Below are 22197 nucleotides of genomic sequence, written 5' to 3' on the forward strand. Positions count from 1 at the left end.
CAGCATGGCCACCATGGTCCAGAGAGAGCCGGACTTTGGCAGCATGGACTGTTGATGTTGGTTTTTTTGAGCTGTGGCAACTCACCCAAATACTTCTGCAACTGTTTCCCTCTGACTCCATTGAACAATGCACACCGAAAATAGAAAGACGGGACTCACGAGTTAATAGGCTCCGTGTAATGGGCAGAAGAGCTACAGTCCCTCTGCCTCATCAGAGAAAATTCATCAGCGGCTTAGGAAGTATTTGCTAATGGAGAGGTCTGGGTTCCTGGTGCTCAGCAGCAGGGTGGATCTGGTTCACTCTGAGGGCCATGAGACACAAAACAAGCAAAAGAAGCTTAGCAAAAGAAACTCCAAAGGACAGCGTCTCCAAGCTTTCCCATAATGGATTCTGCTTGAGAGCAGATGCAGTTGCCTCCGGGATTCCCAAGACCAAGAAGGTTCTCCCGTGGTTTGCAAGTCAGAAGCACCTTGACTTTTAAAACTCCTTTTATTTATATGTCCCCATTTCCCTTAGGCCTTAGCGTGGCCATATTTCTCAGAATTTGGTTAAGCACTGTGCCCGACCAAGGGTTTCCTATAGTGTGGAATTCTACTGTGGCTTCACCCTCCTAGCCTCTGACAAAGAAATTATGTCACTCAAAACAGGGCAGTGCCACTTGTCCTTGAAAAATAGATTTGTGTACCAATAGATTTCAAGTACCATTTTTCTGTAATGTGGAGGGAATTTTAATCTTCCCCTCCATGAGTAGTTTGCAAAAAGCCTTCGCCCAAACCTGAACATGAGTAAATAGGTCTGTGAGCCCAAGCGATGTGTACAGCCTTTGGTCTTTCACTTGGGAGGCTCCAAGTGTCCTCAAGAAGGACGTCACTCTTCCTGCCTAAGCGAGCACTGGCTACAGATGAGCTTGCCCCCTACCCCTTTCCCCCACTTTGTGGGAACCCATCCCAAGCAATCATCTTAAGACAAGTTTTCATTTTGCCTTGTCTTCTTACAATTTTGACTTTGGCGTTACCTGGATGTGGTTCAAAGTTTGTCTGGTGACTATTTTGAATCTTAAGAAACATTTGAGGATAGTGTCAGCATAGGTACAATGAATCCGTAAACTCAAGTATTGGCAGATTCTTGGTACATTTCAGCTCAGGAGAACCTGACCCAGATTCCCCTCATTTACAGCTGTTTCAAACCCGAGACATCAGGTCTTGTTTTAATAAGATAGGAAGTGATTCTGTCTTGCTTTTCAGGAAGGAATTAATATTGAATTCTTTTTGTTTACATTTTTTGACACTGTCTCCCACTTTTTGTGACTTTTCGATTATGCTGAAGCACAGTCAGCATGTGGCTCTTTGTCCATCTGTCCTGTCTTTTTTTTTATGCTCTAGATTGGGGGTTTTATGGACAACACTTCTCACCTTATCAATGGGATATTGACACATTTTATATCAGGCATCAACACGGTTGTCATCTGTAACCATATTATTAGTTACCATCTCATCGAATTATGTGTGAATAATGTCCTGTCTTTTAAAATGATGCTGAGATGTGCCACTTTGGGGATCAGGCGTCCATTACTAGCCAGGCCTATGTGGCATACAAGCTTTAAGAAATAAACGAGGAGACCCTCTGGACCGAAAGGAACACTAGCTCCTCCCCAATGTTGTTTTAATGCATTTCTTATGGCATAAATTCATGGAGAGGACTTTAAAAAATGGTGAATAAGAATATATTTCTGAAATAAAAATTTAAACTGGAAAGTAGTTTTATAGTCAAATGTTTACTTTTCCTTTTCTTAAAGAAAACCACTGCTTCTTACATGGGCTCATCTGAGATTTTTACTCCCAGTGGATGCACCCTGGTTCCGCTGCTTCTTTTGTGGATTCTTGGGGTCCTGCTTCTCCCACGTTGTCTACATCATCTTCAGTTCAGCCCCTACCTGGTCCTTCGTGGGCCACTGATTTGCTCTCTCTAATGCTTAGCACCTTCCCAGCCCTTGTCTTCTCAGCCACCCCATTCCTGTCCAGGTCCCCTGTGTCAGAGGGGCTCCTGCAGAATCCGTTAACGGGCTCTCAGCTCTACAGCCCCTCAGGCGCCATCTCAGGGGTCCTCTTCCTGGAAGTGACGCTAAATAGGTAGTCCTTTGGGTGATAAATATACAACGGCCAACGACTTCCTATTGCCAACAGGTTGAGAGTCTAAACTGTTTCCTGTAGCTTGGGAGACTCTGAAGTCGGCTTCTGGCTCCACCTGTCTCACCCACAGCTTTTTGTTTCTGCCCAGCGAACCTCATTTGTTCCCAAGCATGCCATGTGTCCTTTGCTTGTTCAGGGCAAGTGCCACTTTGACGTGGTGATATTCCCCACAGGGGGTTAAATTTCCTTGGGCTGTAAGATCCAATTCCACTTCACAAGATTTCCTTGGCGGCCAAAGACTTTGGAATCATGGATGCTTTGAATCTGCCAGCATCAGCCTTCGGGATCTCAGCTCTGTTTACTCTTTTGTATTGGGGTGAAGATTCAATGTTTGGGCATTAGTAATTTGAATTTGTGGAATGTTTTGGTAGGGTGTTCCTGGGGAGAACCAACCTGAGCATGGTACACAGACGCATGTTCACAAGCATGTTTTTGGACTTCTGAAATGCTAAACATTCATCCTGGCTCGTTGCCAGTGGACCAGTCCTCTTATTCTAGGCCAGTGTCCACTCTCCTCTTTGTACCTACTCTGCTCTTTTTGCTTGCCTTTATCTTACTTTCCTCAGTTACTCCTTGAAACCCTCAACCCCGGAAAAAAAAAAAGATTTAAAAAATATCCCACCCTCCTTCACTGTGTGCAGTTAACTCCTCTTCTCTCAGGCTCTATGTGGACTGGGCCAGGCTCTGGGGGACCCTCCCTAAGCCCTGGCCCAATCCCCTGTGTCTGCCCTAAGCAAATAGCATTGTTTCTCTGAGAAGGGGCCGGGATTTGGATAGTTGCCACACTCGCTCCATCACGTGCCCGCAGTGGCCACTCCATGCAGGTTTGGGATGGGCACAGGGGCTTTAGTCCTCCCTTTTCTGCCTGGATCTTGCACTTGAGCAGTAAAAGCCAAAGTCTGGTTTTGTTGGTGACAACGATAGTTGAGAGGTTTGCTTTGGGTGGGTGTGTGTGGGGGGGGCGGGCTTTGGGAATACCTTTAGAGAAGTGGAACAAGCCTGGTGACTGACAACTTTGTTGTAAGAGGAGAAGTCTTGTACAAAAGGAGGAGACAAAAGAAGAGGAAAACGAAGCAAGGAGGAGCCCCAGCATTGTAGAAGGAGCAGGAACCAGGTACTTCAGGAAACAAGGACGTGAGTGCATCCATTCCCTGGAAGTGAATTCCGAGTCCTACTCCATGCCAGGCATGGTTCCAGAAACTGAGACCAGCTGGGGCCTTAAAGCAAGTCCTGGTTTCTGCTTTTGTAGGGATTTTGCTACGCAAAACACAGGCATTAAGCCACTAGAAAACAAACCCCTCAAAATCTGTGGTTGTGCTGAGAGTTCCAGGAAGGATGATGGAGTAGCAGTCACCGCTGTCCCGTATGGCGTTCAAGAGGTGGTCAGCCTTGAAGCTAGAGGAGACAGAAAGGGAAACTTCTGGACTAATGGAGCACCAAACCATGGCTCAGAAAAATGACTAAGCCGTGCTCTGAATGTATCACATGGGAAATTGTTGTAACAAAGAGCATGGAGTTAGTTTCCCAATTCCTCCTGGGGAATAGGCTCCCTAGAGGCTGAGAGAGCATGCTTGTTCCCAATGATGAATGGGTGGGTGGGTGGGGGGCTTTGAGTGGGTCAAACTGGAATAGTTCTGATTCACTTCACTTAGCAAGAAGCAGCCTCTAGCTTGGGCATAACTGATTCCATAGTCTTCATGTTGCTGGTCCAGACAACATCAGCATCATAGTCTTCATCTGGATCCAGGTGGCCCAGACAGCATCAGCATCTCTGTGGGGCAAATTTGGGATTTGTTCTTTTAAAAAAGCATTTTATAAGACAGAAATGTTCTAGGAGTTCTTGGTGAGGAAGGGTTTGTAGGGTGGTTGCCTTGGTAGGGGACCATTCAAGGCCATCCGTCTTCTCTCAGGCCAAGTGTTTCTTTCTTCTGACACTACCACACCTGGACGGCCCCGCAGTACAGCAGCACAACTTTACCACCACGTATTTCCTGACGCACCGTGAACTGCAAGCCCATCCAAGGTTGGTTTAATTAATTCTGGGCCACCCTTATGTATGCCAAGAGAATGAATCTCCAGGATGGCTGAGTCCTGGGCTGTGGCCCTTGCCTATGAACCCATCAGAAGGTCAACTCAGGGTCTAAGCTGATCCCACCTGGATCTACCAGTGACAAAAAGCATCATGGAGAACTGGCTGGGTAAGTTCTGGTTTTTCTTCTCTGTGCCTGCCTTTGCCCAGTACTGCCTTGTTCTCCCTTTGATGTCTTTAAGATGACTTTAAAAAAGAAATATCTTGCCCTCTTTTGCTTATTGGCTCCAATGGATAGTTCCACCTGCCTGGTAGGCCATTTCTAGAAGCGGCAATCTTAGTACCTTCTCCTGGCCCAGCCTAGCTTGGGGGTTTCTCACTAGCTTCCAAGATGTGCAGGCTGAAAAAGTAAAAGAGAATTTAGGTAAAGGGCAGATGGCAGGGGGCCTGGGCCCTGAACTGAGAGCAGAAAATAGCACGTGAGTTGTCACCCCAAGGGCCTGGAGTTTGCCCCTTTCATCACCTGGCAGACAGGGTCAGGCCAGGAGAGGAAGCAGACCCAAGAAGGTCCACGAAGGAAGATCTTGCTGACTTATGGCCCCTGGTGCTGAGGTCTTCCTTTTTGTCTGAAGATTTCCTTGGCCTTGGACTTTTATCAGTTTTTGATGTGGAGGAAAAAAAACAAAAACAAACAAACAAACAAAAACAAAAACAAAAACAAAAAAAAGGAACAAAACCAGGCTTCTGTCCTGAGGAATGTTGGATGGAGACCCCATGCCTTCTCTGGTCGTCCCACAGCTCCTGGGAAATGCATATCCATTCAGTCTTTCAGGGAAGCTGGCCTGGGTAGTTCTGCTAGCATGGTGCCGCCTCAGTTCTGTAGGTCAACTTTCAGTTTGTAAGAAGCTTATCTATCTACTCATTCATTCATTCATTCATTTCACAAATATTCACTTGAGCACCTGCCACGGGCCAGCTCCAATGTTGGACTCCAGGGATGTGCCAACCCCCAGCCTTCCCTAGGCAGACAAACATGAAAATAAAGCCCTGCTCATCCGGATCCCATCTTTCCGGAAAGGCTTGCTTTAGCTCTGTGAGGGTGGCTTTGGGGACTTTTTCCTTCTCCTGTGTCTTCTGGGTGGACTTTTCTTCTCTTTGTGCCGCAAACCACCTTTCCCCCAACGCTTTCCTTGTTCTTAGGCCAAGAATGAGTCTCTCCAGTATCTGCTGCTAGAGCAGGACGTCTGGAGTCTCTCCAGCTCTTCTCACTTGCCTTCGGAGCTGGGGGCAGCTCCTTCTACCCAAATGATACCCGCAAGATAGAGCAGGTCGCGTGGAAGCAAGAGGCTTCTTTCATCGAGAGGAGAATGCTGTGCAGCATTGAGGAGGTGGCCTGCCATCCATCCAGATAGACAGATAGACAAGAGACAGCCTAACTTATGGCCTAGACAATCCAGGTGCGGCACAAGTTTAGAGAGACCAGTTAGCAACATCTCAGGGCTCAGGCGTCTGACTTCACCAGAGGGCAGACATTGAGAAAGACTTCAGTCTTCTGGACATCTTATTTCCAGAACATGGATGCAGAAGTGCCATATGCTTTCGATGTATTTGCATTTTTGCAATGCAACACTTCTCAGAATATCTACTGAGCCCACACAATGTCATCAGGGAAGCTGCTGCCCAGGAAACTGGCGGTCCCCCAAATCTATTCCATCCTGGCACTTGTTTGCTGAGGCTGGTGAACTGGATCACTTTGCTCCAGGTTCCAGATCTTCAAATGCCAAAGCACGCCTTTGGAGTCTGGTCATTGAAGGAAAGGAGCTCTTATTGTCCCCCTGGTTTTAGCCTTCTGCTTGAATTCTTGATCCGTGTGTTTAGAATCGAGAAATACAGCCAGCCCCACATCTTCTCCCCAGCCATTTCAATCACATAAAACTTTGGATTTTATGCTTGACTGTTGTTTCAGATGTCTGTGTTGGTCCACCTGACAAAATGTTATCTTTGTTCCTTTTTTGAATGCTATCACTGCCTCCCTCTCCCCTCTGCCTCCCTAGGGTTCTCCCCTTTGTTAGGAAGAACAAAATCAGGCCTTTGCCTTAAGCTTACCACCTGGACCACTACTGATGCTCAGCAAAGTCAGGGGGCTCGAATTCACCAAATCCACCCTCCCGACAAGATAATCAAAGTTTTGATTGGAACCTGGGGGCCAGAAAGAGCAAGAGCTACCGGGGTGATTATTTTACACCCCTAGATCTTGAATATTTTTTTCCCCCAGTGTACATTAGAATTTATTTACTTCTGTGTAGTTATAGAGTAGGCTTTATCCCAATCTTGAATATCTTCTCAATGATGTTTGGTAGCCATGCCTAGACATCTACAAAGCTATGGGTCTAAGAGCAGCAGCTCTCTCAGTCGGCTTGGAGACAGTCTCAGGGAGGGGGAGGCTAGATCACCATCCTATCGCCACTGAAGACAGGAGAGTCTCCTTGGGTCTGGTGAAGTTTCTGTGTCACAGAGCTGGGGATAGTTTGGAGGGGCAGGGATGGTTCTTTGCTTTTATTAGACAAGATGTCCTCCTGCTAGAGGAGGGCAGCTCACGTGTCTCAAGGGCCACACTTAACTGGCCACCACGAGGAAGGCAGTAAAAATTCTTAGAAAGAGGGAACCTCAAGGGAAATTTCATTGGGAACTGGGGAGACACTATATATCAGGCACCATGCGTGCAACTCGCCAACACATGTTCTACACGTAGGTTCCAGTGGGATCTTTGAGGGCATCCTCGAGGATTCATTTGTCTTTGTGCCCAGCTGAGGGTCAGTTTTCCCCAGTCTAGGTTCTTCCTAGCTTTCCTACCCACAGAAATTTCAGTCATTTCCCCCTTGTCCACACCAGTTAGCCCTCAACATTGTAGCGGCTCGAGAAGCAAGACTCTGAGAGCAGAAAGCAGCCCCGCTCCTTCTCTAGTCTCCGAGTTTTGCGCTCTCACACATCCAACACTATCACATCATTCTCCAAAGGAACTTGGTGGGCAAGAACCTGTTTGATCACTGAATTCAGTTGCTTTTTTTTTTTTTAAAGCCCAATACAAAGTACTGTATTCCTAGAAGGCAGCTGGAAATACACCCTTGGCCGAGCACCTGGAAGCCCTGTTCCAAGCCCAGTGCGTTTCTGATAACTTCATTCAGATGTAAACAGAGGTGCTGGGGAGCTCAGGAGGAAAGGGAGCTCTTCTGAGGTACACTGCCAACTCCCTAAGGAATGTTTCACACCCCAGGGCAAGGGGAGCATTGCCCTTTTGTTTTGAATCCAGCTCCTTTTTAAGTAGTTGGTCTCTTTGAGAGGTTCTTGGAAGGTCTGATAGGCAAACTTTTGGTAGAGCCTTCCATGGAGTGACTTTCCACATTGGCCTTTTAATTTCAGATGGTGGGTTAGCTTAGCAGAGGATGACACCTCCACAGGTTTGTGATCACGTAGCCCTTTATTTAAATGTCCACCTAGTTTTCAGTGGCAAAGGTTAGAACTGTAAACGGTAGCTAGTTATGCATTCTAATGGTTAGGGTCTTTGAGATCATGTTAGGTCAGCAAAGCTGATGCTGCAAGTAGATACGAAAGATCATTATTCAGACATGATCGATTCATATATATATTTCTTAAAGCACAGCACAGGGAATTGTTCCAATGGTTGGCCCTCAGGGACTGGGCTGATATGGCTCTGCCCCATTCAACAACTGACTTCCCAAGCAGTTAAGATTACTGTCACCATCAACCCAGCTCATAGGACATAGAGGGGAAACACAAGATTTTATGGCTAGAAATGGCATTCACCTCATTAAGAAGGTATCATACCACTAAATGAAAACGGTAGCTGGTCAGACACACAACTAGAAGACACCTTGGAAACAAAGGATGAACCTGGGTCTGAAAAGGGAGACCTACAGACCTTAGGTGTTTCTCCAAGTCCAACACAGTATAGGTACTGACTTTACAGTCCCAGGCACTTCCTGCCTATTGGTGTCTCAGCTGTCTCTTTGATCTGGGAAAGGACTAACTGTCAGGCCCCTCTCTTTGAAGCCTATTCTACAGTGTGACAAGGATGAAACACACGGGTGGAAGGGATGCAGAGGCATTGTCTGTCCTCTACGGCTGCAGGAAGCGCCACCTGCAGGCTTTTCTTCTTCTCAGCCTTGTAAAGCAGTGCGACATCGCCAATGATGCTCCAGGACCTCCTGAGTCCACTGCAGCCACTCCAGTCATGATTGCTGCTTGTAACATTTGTATTTCTAGAAGAATCCTGTGTGTGATTCTGAAGAAATGCCAACATCAATTCATTGATGTTTTAGAAGGCCTCCGCGAGTCTTAATTGCTGATTTCACAAACTGTTTTACTTGTTTTTCCTTGGTTTGGCTGAACCAGCTTCCCCACAGCTTCTCCTTCCCTCTTGTTCGAGTCTTTCTGTGCTGACCTTTTGGTATCTTAGGTCCTCTTTAACTTGCATACTCTTACCACTCCCTTTGAGCTATCATTCCATCTGTCTGTGACGATCACTGCAATTGTCCCACCTTATCTTGTGGGCACTCATCCATTGCTTGGATTGTTATATCTATTTCCCCCAATACTCATGTCTACCCAGTGAGATGCTGGGGGATTGTGTACATAACAGAAAATGTTCAGCACCTTTTAAAATTGTGCTTGGTTTTCCTTGTGTCATTTGAACTGATCCGAGCAAGTCTGTAGATGATAGCAGCCATATGTGAGTTTAGGAGACTGTGGTGTCTTGAGCCTGAGATATGGATGAATGTATCACTTGGTTAGTAGTGACTGATACAATCCTCTGCTAGATATGTCCCAAGGCGGCTTGGAACGGGGGGGGGGGGTCTGGACAAGAGGAGAGAACAAGAAAACAAGAAAAAAAGGGCTCCCAACCTGTAACTTATTAGCTACAATGAACCAGCAGCACCTGGGCCAATCAAGAGTCTGGCAATGCCAGAGTGCTCGGAGCCTGTGGTGACATCCCTGGAAACACTTGGCTCAGCTGATAGAAAAACAGCATTTCTCAAGACAACAGGGTGAGGCAAGGCAAGGGCGCCGCTTTTCCTAACTGCCCCAATGCCTTTGAAAATTTCCAGATTAAGACTTCTTGTCTTGGGAAAGGTAGAAAAGTAGAGGGTGGGCCAGATTGGGTGTCCTCTAGTTCTTGGGTGTCAGAGAAGCTCTCTTTACCCTCTGCGAGCTGGGATTGAAGGGACATTCAGCTGCCCTTCAATTCCAGCCCCACAGGAAATGCCTGCTGAGCCCTCCTTAATTTGAAACCTATGGGATTCCAGGTCTCTTTGAGTGTCTGGCCTATGGGGGTAAAATATGTTTAGCAAGAGAAAGGGTACATGGGAAGGGCTGAAACAGTAGAGTCCATACTGGGCAATTTAGTTTTGAACTTAGATGAGACCTCGGGATGAGAAAAGTGTTTGCTTTTCCTGTAAAAATTTACCCCGGTAGCTCCCCTTCTCTCAAGGGATTTCCCATGGGCACTGCTGCTCACTGTTCTCACCCAGAGACCTTAACATTTGGCCTCTCTACCTAAAAAGTGACAGAAAGTATGCAGAGGTGAGCGGCAGTGAGACGTGGGTGAGATTCTGGAGGGACGCCTGTAGGGTGGCTCTGGGGAGACCTCTCCGCCTGGGCCTCTCTTACAGTTTACATACCAGCAGAAGCTTGTCCAAGCTTGGTTCTGCTATGGGGCCTCTGCCACAGTTCTGGGTGTCTGTTATGATCCACCACAGAGAACCAGCTGAAGGGAGGTCCTTCATGAATGTTACCACCTCAGCTAGTTTCTAGCACCTGAGCAGAGGCTGCCCCAGTGCTGGGTCGCTCAAGGGCCACTACCCCTGTCCTTCCCCAGGCAAGCTTTTAAAGCTGCTGTCAGGAGCTCTCAAATCTTTTAGTGTATCTTGGATAATGCTAGGAAGTTAGTGCATAGAGTAGGTGAAGTTCAACCTGATGAAGCATTTTTTGTTCATCTCTAGGCATTCCAAGGGTACACAGCACTCAAGATGCCTTTTTTTTTTAAAATGATGCTCAATTTTAAAATTGAGTGATCCTACCAGAGCATCTAGTAGGTCCCAAGTAGTCCTTGAGTTATGCTGGGTGAGATGGGAATAATGGTCCCAAAGAAAGGCTTGAACCTTTTTGTCTCTGCCTCTACTGGATGTAGATGGCCCCCTCAACCCCTTGAAGTTTGAATTTCTTTGACCCAGATTTTGGGTTCCAGAGCTAACCTATGTGCTCTGACCTATTTTTGCGGTAGATTACACCAAGTGACATCAAGGAGTGTAGCCCATTGGGCAGATTACTGTCTTCACTCCCAGTATCTCTCAGGGTTCCTGAGATCCGAAGAGGCCATGTGTGCTCTAGTTAGGAAGAAGGAAGATGAACAGTGAGCAAGCCTGGACCCTTTATCCTGTGTCCAGCTCTTTGTCTTCCTAGGCTGCTTTCCCTATTACCCTCAACCTCAAAGGATGTGAGGGAGATTGAGTTGGGTAGCCTTTGGTCAGGACAGGGTGGAGGTGAGAGAGAGTACCCAGTAGCTCAGATTCCCTTCTTGGCAAGTCAGCTCCTCATTGGCCAGAAGACTTCACGAAGGGGACTCTCATGGGGCTAGTGTTTCTTGGAGAAATGGAAGTGTCCTCTGGAACAGCAGCTTGAGCCTCATGGCTCCACTGACTAGTGTTCAAGAGTGTCAGGTAAGTAAAAAAGCAAAGGCGGAATATAAAAGATGGATACATGCAGGTTTTCAAGGAGATAGGCTGTTCTGGAATCCCTAAGAGTCAAACAGCAACTCAGGGGAGATCTGGGAGTTTGGAGGGCCCTCCTTCCTAGCATCTAAATTCCAGGACTTTGATCACATCCTCCCCTCCCACCCCCCCCCGCAACGTCTTTAGAAAGTCATAGTTTCCCAAAGGTAACGTGCCTGGGGTAATGTCCAAAAGTACCTACTTCCATGGTTTCAAGGGCAGGGGATGAGATCTGTTTCCTTTTCTTTTTCTTTTTTCAAATGTGCTCATCCTTGAGCTAGCCGAGGTCTCTCCAGGTCTCACACAGCAAGGAGAACTGGCGGGGAGGGACAGGGATAGGTCCTTCTCCGACTTGAGAATCTGAGAGTGAGGTACGCTTGTATCAGAGAGACTACCCTGCCACATCTGTATAAACTCTACCACAGCATCTCCCCAACCAAAGACCTTTCTTATGGTTCCTGTGTCTCAGAACGTAGTGGATGCCTGAGCATCGCTAAGCAGTTGGCATACATCACCTTCTTGGAACAAGTCACCTATGTATAATCCAAGCAAATGGGTTTGGACGGGGAACCAGATGGCTCAAAAGAAAAGAGCTCCAAGTCCACAGGAGAAGTTACTCTAAGGGACAGCCGCCTTTCCGGGATCAGAAGGGTTGGGGAGCCAGCCGTGCTGTGGCTGTGATTGTGTTTCCCGGGACTCTTGGCCCCTGAAGTTCTCTGGCAGATGTACGTGTGTGGGGGGTGGTTATAGGACAGTTAAGATCCAAAGTGCTGTCTGGTGAGGGGGGTGTGAGGATTTCTCTGGGTGAACATTGAATCAGAGTCTGTAGAGAAGGTGGGTGCCTCATGAGCCTCACAGCTTTCCGTGGACTGTGATCGGGAGCTGAAGGTGGGCTCTCTGCACTCCTGCTTCAGTATTCCCTGGGACGTTTCTCACGGCCCCTCTTCCTGCTGGCTCTTCGCATTTCTTCCTGGCTCTTCGCAGTTCCTGCTGATGGCCCTAGCCCCTCCTGCCACCTAACCACACTCTTTCCCTCTAATCCAGGTGGGGCCAGCTCTGTTCTCTCCCAGTTCATCAAGGTCATCTCCACCTACACTGGGCTTTCACTGGATTGCTGCCTGTGGTAGCAACAAATTATGGCATTTTAACTCCCCCCCCCAACATCTGAGGAGGAAATAATGCATATTTTTCTTTTGCAGAGAACATGAAAAAGAGAGAAAATAAACCCATTATTCTATTGGAGAGTTCCAGCCATCCTACATACCTCCATGGAACATCTGCTCATCTTTTTTTCTATGTGTGTATTATTAGTTTATAAAACTTGATACTATACTGTTGATGCACTTTTTGTCTCATCTACTTTGTAATATGTGTGCTTTAGTAGCCAAAGCTCTTCCCAGACCAGACCAATGTTCTGCTGAATGGTGGAGTATCATGATTCAATTATTTATAGTTTCCCAAATGATTTGCTCTTTCAGGTCCCCACTGGCAGACTGGAAGCATGGCTGTATCTCACTGTGACAGGAGATGGCTGTAGGGGACTTGCTAGTGATAGGGCCAGATGAGAGAGCAGAGGAAAGGGTGGGGTGAGAGAACGCTCCTCAGCTGTGTTATGCTAAGTGTCAGACATGGTACAGTGAGTCCGCAGAGCAACCCCTCCATAAGAGGCATCCTTGGTGGAGCAAGAGAAGGCTGGTTTAGGACTTGAATGATGCTGAAGTCTGGCTAGAGCTGGCAGACAATCCTGCTTCTCTGGGCCCGGTTCTCTAGAAGGAGAACAGAGCCACAAGTTTCTTCTCCCCAGTGGCCACCCCCATTTCCCCTGGTCAGCAGTGAATATATAATTATTAGCTATAAAATGTTCTTACTTTCAAAACTCCAAAACTGTTAGAGAAGAAGAAAAAGGCAGAGAAACACAAGATTGTGACGGCTAGTGTGGGTTTTCAGTTTGACAGGGTCTAGAATCATCTAGGAGGAATGATTTAGGTGAGGTTAGCCTCTGAGGAATTATTTTGATAAATTAAGTGGGAAAACCTACCCAAAGGGCAGCACCATTCCCTGAGATTGCATCCTAGACTAAAAGGAGGAAGCTAGCGGAGCACCAACAGCCATTGCTGTCTGCTGCAATGGGACTGGCTGCTTCACGCTCCAGTCACCAAGAGTACTCAACTGCGATGGACTGTACCTTCAAACTGTGAGTCAAAATGACCCCTTTGTCCTACTTTTTTTTGGGGGGGTATTTTATCACAGCAACAAAACAAACAAACAAACAAAACTAGTGCCTCATTCCAGCTGGTAAATCTACAACATGACTCCTGCACCAAAGGGACCCTCATGAAAGAGGGGACAGAAAAACTAAGAGCCAGAAGGTCAGGGAACTTGCTGTGGGATTGTGTCTCCTAGAAATGCTAAGTGAAGCTACACCATTGCAGTCTCATCAGCATAGCTGCCTAAACAATACCCAAACAAGGACAACACCAATCAATATGATGGCCCTAACCCTACCCAAAGAACTATAGGCAACTAAGGAGTGATAAGATTGGGGGAAACAACATTCCCCAGGGAAGGGATATCAATTGGTATCCAACCAATACCAAATGGTCAGGCCTGAAATTATAGACATACAACATTATACAGTCCGGGAGTGGTTGTATTTATATACTTAAGAATCCATACATATGTACACATACATTTGTATATAGAATTAAAATACTGATTTTGATATATTTATTTTGTATCCAACCATATTTCTATTCCTAATCTCTCCTCCTTCTCTTTCTTTCTTGTCCTACCTCTTTTTTCTTCCTTTATTTTTCCTTTCTTCCTTCTTTCCTCCTCCTTTCCCTTCTCCCTTTCTTCTGAGACAGAGTCTTTCTCTGTAGCCCAGGCTGCCTCCTGCTCTGCTTCCTGCCTCTACCATCTGAGTGCTGTGATTACAGGTGTGAGCTTCCATGCTCAGCTTGTAATCCTGTATTACTCCTGCTTGTCAGCCAATTTGTAGCATCTCTGGGCATTGCCATAGTCTATAGAGATAGTCTACACAGAGATCCCATTCTCTCAATCCTTTTTGAGTCATTGGATTTAACTTGGAAATTCCATATTGCTTTAGAGAACTTCTAAGTTTTTTTTTTTTTAATTTCTCAAGTTAAGAATGGGTTTGAGAAGTTTGCACACTACCACTTTGGAGCATCAGATGACCAGGATCACCTGGGGCATTTCCCTGCTTTCCTGAGCTCAGTGAGTACATGGTAGCTGATACATTCCACAGTGCTCTCATGGCATAGCACTTGAGCAGGAGGCCTGCCTGGAACAGCAGGAAGGATGTGGGTTGCAAGAGCTGGGGCAGAGCAAAGCCTACAGAGGCAGGTAGGGTCCAGCCTTCTGGAACCTTGATCGGAAATCACTAGAAACAAACCCTTCCCAGCACGCAGTGCTTTTCATCTCGGAGATGTTTCTTAGTTGCTGGGGGGGGGCATCAACCCGTGAGACTTGTGGAGGGGTGCATTTAAAAAGCAATTACCTTTAAAGCAAAGCATGAGGGTCCTGTGCATTGGGTTGGACAGCCCAGGGATGCTCTCAGCATCTTCGAGACAGACCTCTTAGTGGCTCAGTGGCAGCTGCCATGGTTCCCATTCATCCTTTTGGTCTGCCTCACTTTTGTTCTAGAACAGACTTAGTAGCTGATGGTAGGCAGCCAAGGCAGCCCTCAGGTTTGGCGTCCATGATGCAGGACAGAGGCGCAACAACAGGACGGTTAGCCATCTTCCTCATTTGAAAAATTCAAAGTACTTTTCAAGAGACCTCAGGTACACATTCCCAAGAATAGTGTTCAAAGGGTAAATGAACAAGTATTTCAGCAAAGTCAGGATAATAAGCTTTCTTTGAGCTGTGTGCTGTAAGTAGAATTGTGGAGCAATCCTTTATTATCTAGAAATAAAACCTAAGATTATGAAAATATGCTCTTTGGGGACTATAACTTTCTGCAATTAAAAATATACTATGAAAACAGTCACAGTATACATTTTTTTTTTTGAGATAGGGTTGTGCTGTGTAGCCTCAACTGGTCTGGAACTTCTCTGAGGACTGACTAGCTGGCTGGCCATGGGCATGCTATGTTATTCAGAAATTCTTGGCATTGGTAGATGCAGATGCAGTTCAGTTTCAATCAACAAGATACGTACATTGGAATGACACCATGTACCTTATGAATACATATAATCTATATTTAAAATTCTTATCAAAACCCTCAAAACCTAGCACAACAACTCAAATGTCCCAACCCATCCCGCCACCACCAAAAAAACCATACTTGCTGACTATACTTCTTCTTCTAGCCCGAATCATTCGGAAAAAAGATGTAGCCAAATGTTCCTCTGAAAATCACTGTGAAATGTACTTTCCTGGGTCCTTCAAAAATGCATCATTTTCAAAATATCACCCCAGTAAACAGCCACTGGCACATTATCTGGGTGTCCAGTCAAGTTATGTGGCAACCTTCTAGAAGTAGGGTCGTTTGCCCATCTATGCGTCTCCGTAGCTTATGACAGTGACCGTGGAGCTGATGAACAAGGCATAGCAGCTATGAGTAGGCGGGACAAAGTGGTGATTGACAGTCTGGGCTGCATGGAAGACAACAGCACAAGATTTTGTTGCACTGCTCAGAACATAAGTTTGCAGGTTTTTTAACAGGATCGCCAGTTGTCCTCAATGGCACACATAGGGAGTAAAACCATAAACAAAGGGAAAGAGTGTGCCATGGCTCCCTGCTGTGAGTTAGAAACGCTTTTTCACCACCAGGCCAGCTGGCCTTAGTGGGTTCCCGATAGAACATCCCCATTGTCTCAGTGTGTGGGTGCACCCCTCGCGGTCCTGAGTTCCTTGCTTGTGCTCCCTCTCCTTCTGCTCCTGATTTGGACCTTGAGATTTCTGTCCGGTGCTCCAATGTGGGTCTCTGTCTCTGTCTCCGTTCATCGCCTGATGAAGGTTAATATTCAGGAGGATGCCTATATGTTTTTCTTTGGGTTCTCCTTATTTAGCTTCTTTAGGATCACTAATTATAGGCTTAACGTTCTTTGTTTATGGCTAGAAACCAAATATGAGTGAGTACATCCCATGTTCCTCTTTTTGGGTCTGGCTTACCTCACTCAGGATAGTGTTTTCTATTTCCATCCATTTGCATGCAAAATTCAAGAAGTCCTACCCTTTATGAGATTATTATTCGTAAATTTCTCTTAGCCATAAAAGCAAGTCTTTGTCGAAGAAGTAGAATTTATTGTGTTAGAACCTGGGTAGAGAGTAACTTGGGGAGAGAGGAAAGGATGGGGTGCTGGCCCATTAAAGTTTTCATGGCCTTGTTTTACAATTAGAAGGACCAATGACTAGTTGGACAGCTAGAGAAGCCTGGAGATTTTGGTTGAGTGTTTACGATGAAGGAATATGGGCCAGTAAATACAGGCTATCTAGTTTTCCCAGAGTCCCTTTTCACTGGGTGTTGTCCCAAAGGGGAAAGATAAATTCTGCCAAAGAAGTCCTGTGTTGTGTTCAATAGGCAATCTGAATATCCTTTAGCCCTTACTTGTGATCTTAACTGAAAACAGTCAAACTTAACTATAGGTTAAGTATACACAAGGTAGCTCTGAGTGGACTTTGGCCCCAGGCTACCCTCAGGCAAATCTGGCCCTGCAACAAGTACTCAGCTCTCAGGATACATAGAACTGCATTTCTAGTCAGTTCTGGCTTTGTGCTGAACACACCTTCCCCAGGGAGAGTCCTCGAGAAGTCCCTCATTTGACCACAAAGTTTGATTCAAACAACCCTTGTTTCGGTTGTGTTCCTCCTCTTTGTGAGGGCGGACTGAGGTTCTAACCTCTAGGAGAAAGTTGGACGCTGACCCACCTTCTCTTGCTGTTGGGCCTTGATCTGCCACGTGGTGGCACTGTTGAGCACTGGTCGGGCCCCTGCCTCCAGACTTCTTTCATAAAAAAAAAAAAAAAAGGGACAAAACCAGGGGGTATTCCACACACAGCTGTAGCACATATCCGAGATGCACACCTGTGTTGTGTGGCTGGCTGGGGGGCTGCTTTCTATCTCAAGCCAGAAGAAAAATACATACAGAGTTTCCAGGTCTGGAAACTTCTACCCACTCTTGGCCAAGACACACATGCTTGACTGGTTTGACACTGTTTGCACATTTCCTTTGTCATCGTTGATTGGTTCAGGGCAACCAGAAGGAAGGGATGAGAGGTTTGCCCGAACCTTGGGTGCCTTAGGCTGAGCGAGGGGACGGTTACCATGGCTTTATAAAAGGTCACCCAAAGATATGGCTCTTGTATGTATCTGGGATGGGAGCTAAATGAGATAAGAAGGACAAAGAGAAAAGTTTGGGGGACTGACACTCTCTAGGAGACCTGGGGTGAGGGCCACCCCCCACAAAAGGACACTTCAGACACCACCTCTCGGGTCTTCCCCCAGTTCTCAGTGTGGAGGGTCTCACTGCTTGTATTGGAAGGAGAGATGCTCAGATGAGGTCAGAGCCAGTCTCTAATGGTGATCCATAAAACAACATGTGCTGTTAATTCCCTGACTATATTCTCCAATCATATCCAACCCCACCCCCTCAAACTGAAAACCCAGCAGACAATTCTGTAGCACAACCAGTACAGGCCAGAAGGGTGTGGTGTGTTAGGGTTTGGATCTAAAATGGCCCTCATTTTAGGTTTTGTGTAGACTTGATGATGACCAACGGATGGGTTTTGGGTTCTGGATCAATGGATTACTCCACTGATAGGTTCATAAGTGATGGACTTCTGCTGGGTGATGGGAGCTTGTGTGGCAGTACTTATTTGAAGTGGTTCGGTCCTTGGGGGCATGCTCTGGGAAAGCACACAACTTGGGTCCAGCTTCTTTTTTCTCTGCTCCCTGGAGTTGAGTAGCTGAACTCTACCACACATGGTGTGCCATAATGTGCTGCCTCGACACAAGCCCACAGAGATGGACAAGTGACCATAGACCAAAACCTCGGAAACGGTGAGCCAAGTAAACCTCTTTTCCTCTCAAGCTCTTTTTCCTGGGCATTTGGTCAGAGCAATGGAAAGCTAATATAGGACAAGATGGAATTGAGCCAGGACATTTGTTTTCTCCCTCACTGAGTTTGAGAGTGTTGAGATTCAAGTGTATCAGTTTAGGTTGATAAGGGGAAAAGGCATAGACTTGGACCTGGCTCCAACTCATGAGGGAATGCCACACACTTTAGGCTGTTGGGTTACTTCTGTGCCTGTCTCTCCGACTGCACTGTGCCTGGCATTGAGACCATATACCCATTAGAAACACCGAGCCAAATGCTTAGGAGATAGAAATGACTCTCAAGGGTATGCCCTCTCTGCCATTCCAGATGTTGGGGCTGGGCTGCACTGAACCTTGACATTTAAGACACAGGGCAAATGGTGCAAGAAGAGAAAGCTGCCAGAGCTTTACGTGTTGGCTCACCAGAGCTGGCGAGCCATTTAGCCCACCCTGTCCAAAGATCAGAGCTTTAGATCCCAGGCCACTGAAGTCGGCAGGGGCATCTGCATTCCATCCCTGATGCCCCTGGCTTTCTGAGATCAGGTCCAGTGAGCATCTATACCCAGTGTTGATCCTAGTGCCCAGTTCGTCTTAGCCTATAATGGCTTCCAGCCCCTTAGTGGAGCAAAAGTAAATTTCAACAGAGGAGTCCCAGGCAGAAGGGACTTGAGCTGATGCTCAACAGGGAAGTGAATCTTTATGGTCTGAGGACATGCTATCAAGGCCAAACAAAAGCCAAGACACAGAGGGGCTGACTTCAGGCTGCTTTGTCGCCCACTCTGCTGGACAGAAATCCTCGCTGCTTAGCTCGGGTGCCACTCCAGAAGCAAGAGGGCCCTGGGGTGTCCTGGCAGTATCAAAGAGGAGAGACAGGAAGAAACCTCTCTTTGAGAACAAAAGTTGAACCCCAGGGCGAAATGGCTGGGCTCAGGTACTGAGAGAAGCATCTAAGTCTCTGGAAAAGGTGAACTGTCTTTGAAGGCAAAGAGGGCTAAGAGTAGATAGATGGGCCATAGGCAAATATGGCTGGCCCTGTTCCTAGACACCCACAGTTTTGCTGCTATCTCCCACTGATGTCCCCAGTATGCTGATGAGAAAGGCATTTAAGCTAAACCCAGAGAAGTAAACCATAGATTTCCTGACTCTCATGGAGGGAGGAAGAGATAGGGGAGTAGGGAGAGAGAGAGAGAAAGAGAGTTCTTCAAGACCAAAGTTCATGGCCCAGCAGGGCTAAGGCTGCCCCGCTGGCCCCTGCCAGCTACAATGTGGACCCCACTTCTACTTAGGTGATCTGGGAAAAATAACCAATCAGGAAAGTGATGCGTGACACTCAGGCCCAGGAAGCCGGTTCTCTGATGCCTAAAGAGAAGGGAAGGGAATTTGATTGTGGGTGGAGGGCAAATGGCAGATAAGTTAATTCATCCTTGGCTAGGACACGGCAAACAGACATACAAAGAACCCTCTTTGGGTTATACTTTCAAATCCTGACCTGGGAAACCTGGATGCCACCTTTGACCCTAACACAACCGTTATTCAACAAAGCATAGCTGTAGCGCACCATGCCTGTCTGCGCTCAATACGCTACCATACAGTTCGTGAACCGGGCAAGGGGCTGGAGATTGAAACACACAAAGACTCACAGAGAGAGACACAGGTCATCCTTGATGTCAGAATGCCCCCTTTATTGTATCCAGGGGCAGCTTATATAGATGGATAGCCACGTTCCAGCCAAACCCACCAGAAACCACTCCCCTGCCATCAGAACTCCTTAGCATTTTGCGGTCAGAGAAACTGTCTTAGAGCAGAGGAAAACAAGTTGTTTACAAGAAATCCAGGATCTGGGGAGTTCACAGCTCCCAACACATAGCAAATTCCTTCTTGAGCCCTGAGCCCCGGCTTTGCACAGTTCGCTTCTGACTCACCTCAGCCTGCAGGCTCAACCTTTTTTCCATGGACCTGACAGTCCATTCTCCTCTGGTCCCACTTAGAACCTATATTAATTCCCTGCTTCCCATGGCCCACAGGTTCAAGTCCACACTCTATAACTTGGTGTGAAGGGCGTGCTACACCTCTTTCCTCATGCTTTGGGGCTCCCGTCTTCTTCCCAGCCACCCTCCATTCCCTATCTGGAAGTGTGTGCAGTTGCTTCTGGGGCCTTTCTGTGTATTCTCAACTCCTTTGGCATGTTGTCTCCATTGCCAGAATTGAATGTTGCTCAGATTCCCGCTTGAACCCTCCCAGGTGGAGGCCAACGTCTCCCTTCCCTGTCTCAGGCAACCCTGATCTGTTTCCTCCCTTGCAATCTTGCCTGCCTCTGTCCACCCTTCTCCCCCAAGACACTGTAAATTCCTTGTGGGCATGGCTTGTGTTTCGTGGCCCTTTGAAGCTTTAGCTTTGAACAAAGGGCCTGGAGCCTGTGCTTGCCACTAGTTTGCAGGTTTCAGGGTCTCCTGTGATCCCCACAGCCACAGACCTGGGGGTGGGGTGGGGGTGGGGAATCCTCACAATCCAGGCACACTCCACAAACACAGGTGACCTCTGCCCTGGAAGAACACACCTGACTGAGAGGATGTGAGCATAGAGATACCAAGAGGGGAGAAGAGAGTGGAAGCCACTTTGTTCTGGGTGGGTGGGGGTGGAGCATGGGAACTTCTGTACCCAAAGATCAAGGAATAGCATGGTCAGTAAGGCAGCCCCAGGGTCAGAGCGGCCCGAGTTAGTTGATGTCTCCGCATCAACTCCAGTTTTAAGGTCACCGTGGGTGGCCAGAGCACCGGGGTGGCAGGTCAGCAGGGAAGTTAGCAGGGATCTGCACGGTAAGCGCCATGCATGTAAGTAGAGTCACACGCAAATACAGGAGTCTCCATTCTCCAGGGCAGGACAGGGGGAAGAAGGGTACGTGTGCACATGAGTGCTGGGGCAACTTTGGGAAGTGGCAGCTGAGGCTCCTAGCCTCCCCCTAGTCTGCTCACTCAGAAAGCAGTAGGATGCCAGGGCAGACCAGAACAAGTACAGAGTTCCCTGTATAAGGGTTTCCCGGTGGCTACAATTCAGTCATTTGGGGCATAGGTGAGAGACAGCCCCACCTCTCACTGGATTCTTGGGGCCAAGGGTGGTCCCTCCTGCAGACAAGAGTTTTCTGGATGTGAGAACATGGTAAGTGATTTGAAAGATGTGTCTTTGGCGTGACTGTGGGAAGATGAGCAAATTGTGCCCAGATGTGCCTGGACTGTGGTGGCCAGGCAGCCCTTGTCCCCCGAGGTTGGCAGAAAATACTGGCTCCACGTGGGAGCAGAGAATGACCTTCCTTCCTTCTCAATGCACAGACATTTTCTCTGCCTACCCACTCTTTCCATCAGATGGGTACCCTGTCAGGCCCCAGCCACCTTACAATTTCCATCAGTGGGAGGAGCTGAATGGGGAGGAAGGAGGTGAGAAGACAGCCCATGTATAGAGAGAGAGAGAGAGAGAGAGAGAGAGAGAGAGAGAGAGAGAGAGAGAGAGAGAGAAGTTGCAGCCTGTGCCTTCTTGCTCTCGGTGAGAGCTTGCTGGGTGCAAGAATCCTCCACATGACAGAGCATGCCCTCCTCCCAAAGGCCCTGAAGTCGAGAGAGGGTCTCTTGGGGGCATTTCAGGTTTGGAACTCCCCTGCATTTCCCTTGAAGAATAAAAAGGTGGTGTGGAGGGCAGGGCCCAATAAAGCCCATCGCCTGTCTCGTACAGCGGTGTTGTTTATGCTGTCTGGCACAAACCATTAGTGGGTTGTGAAATCAATTTAGTGGTTTGCATCCAGCATTGGGAAATGAGGAAAAAGACCTACTTAGGTCTTACAAAGACCGTTAGAACGCCCCCCCCCAAGGCCAATTACCTATCTGTGTGTCTGTGTGTGTGTGTGTGTGTGTGTACTTACAGTCCTGTACTGTATCCTAGCACCTGCATGGATGGCAATGTAATGTTTAAAAAAAAAAAAGACTTGAGGTGACCTCTCTTCCAGAAGCCTACACCCATGCTCTGGGTATGTCTGTCTTCTTGAGCACTTCTCTTTCTTTTGTGCTTAGAATATATATTATTTCTTTTCATAAACTCTTGACTCTGCTTTAAGAAATTAAAAAAAAAAACAACTCTGAA

The sequence above is a fragment of the Microtus pennsylvanicus genome, chromosome 18 (genome assembly GCF_037038515.1).
Source record: "Microtus pennsylvanicus isolate mMicPen1 chromosome 18, mMicPen1.hap1, whole genome shotgun sequence".
Taxonomy (NCBI): domain Eukaryota; kingdom Metazoa; phylum Chordata; class Mammalia; order Rodentia; family Cricetidae; genus Microtus; species Microtus pennsylvanicus.